The sequence below is a fragment of the Hipposideros armiger genome, unplaced genomic scaffold (assembly GCF_001890085.2).
Source record: "Hipposideros armiger isolate ML-2016 unplaced genomic scaffold, ASM189008v1 scaffold_710, whole genome shotgun sequence".
Lineage (NCBI taxonomy): Eukaryota > Metazoa > Chordata > Mammalia > Chiroptera > Hipposideridae > Hipposideros > Hipposideros armiger.
In genome coordinates this window covers 794,991-795,861 of record NW_017732060.1, presented here as the reverse complement: position 1 = coordinate 795,861, position 871 = coordinate 794,991, and positions in this window count along the sequence as shown.

Here is an 871-nt window from a genome sequence, read left to right as displayed (position 1 = left end):
CCACACCAAGACACATCATAGTAAAAATGGCAAAGGTTAAAGACAAAGACAGGATCCTGAAAGCAGCAAGAGAAAGACAGCAGGTTACATACAAAGGAACTCCTATAAGACTACCAACTGACTTTTCCACACAAACTCTGCAGGCGAGAAGGGAGTGGCAGGAAATATTCAAAGTGACGCAAAATTAAGGCCTACAACCAAGATTGCTCTACCCAGCATGGTTATCACTTAAAATTGAAGAAGAGATAAAGAGCTTCTCAGAAAACAATAAGCATAAGGAATTCATTACCACCAGGCCAGCATTGCAGGAAATGCTAAAAGGGTTTTTTTAAACAGAAGAAAAGGGAAAACAAGCTAACCCAGGAAGATCAGAAATACAAATAACAAAATACCAATAAATATGCACCTCTCAATAATCACTTTAAATGTGAATAGATTAAATGCTGCAATCAAAAAACACAGAGTGGCTGAGTGGATAAGAAAACAGGACCCATGCATATGCTGTTTACAAGAGACTCATCTCAGATCCAAAGACACACACAGACTGAAAATAAAGGGATGGAATAAGATATTTCATGCAACTGGAAATGAGAAAAAGCGGGAGTAGCAATACTTATTTCAGAAAAAATAGACTTTAAAATGAATACCACAATAAAAGACAAAGAAGGACACTACATAATAATAAAAGGATGAATTCAACAAAAGGACATAACCCTAGTAAACATCTATGCACCCAACATAGGAGCTCCTAAATATATAAAAAAGATTTTGACAGACATAAAGACAGAGATCAACAGCAACACTATCGTAGTAGGGGACTTCAACACCCCGTTGTCACCAATGGACAGATCCTCCAGACAGAAAATCAACA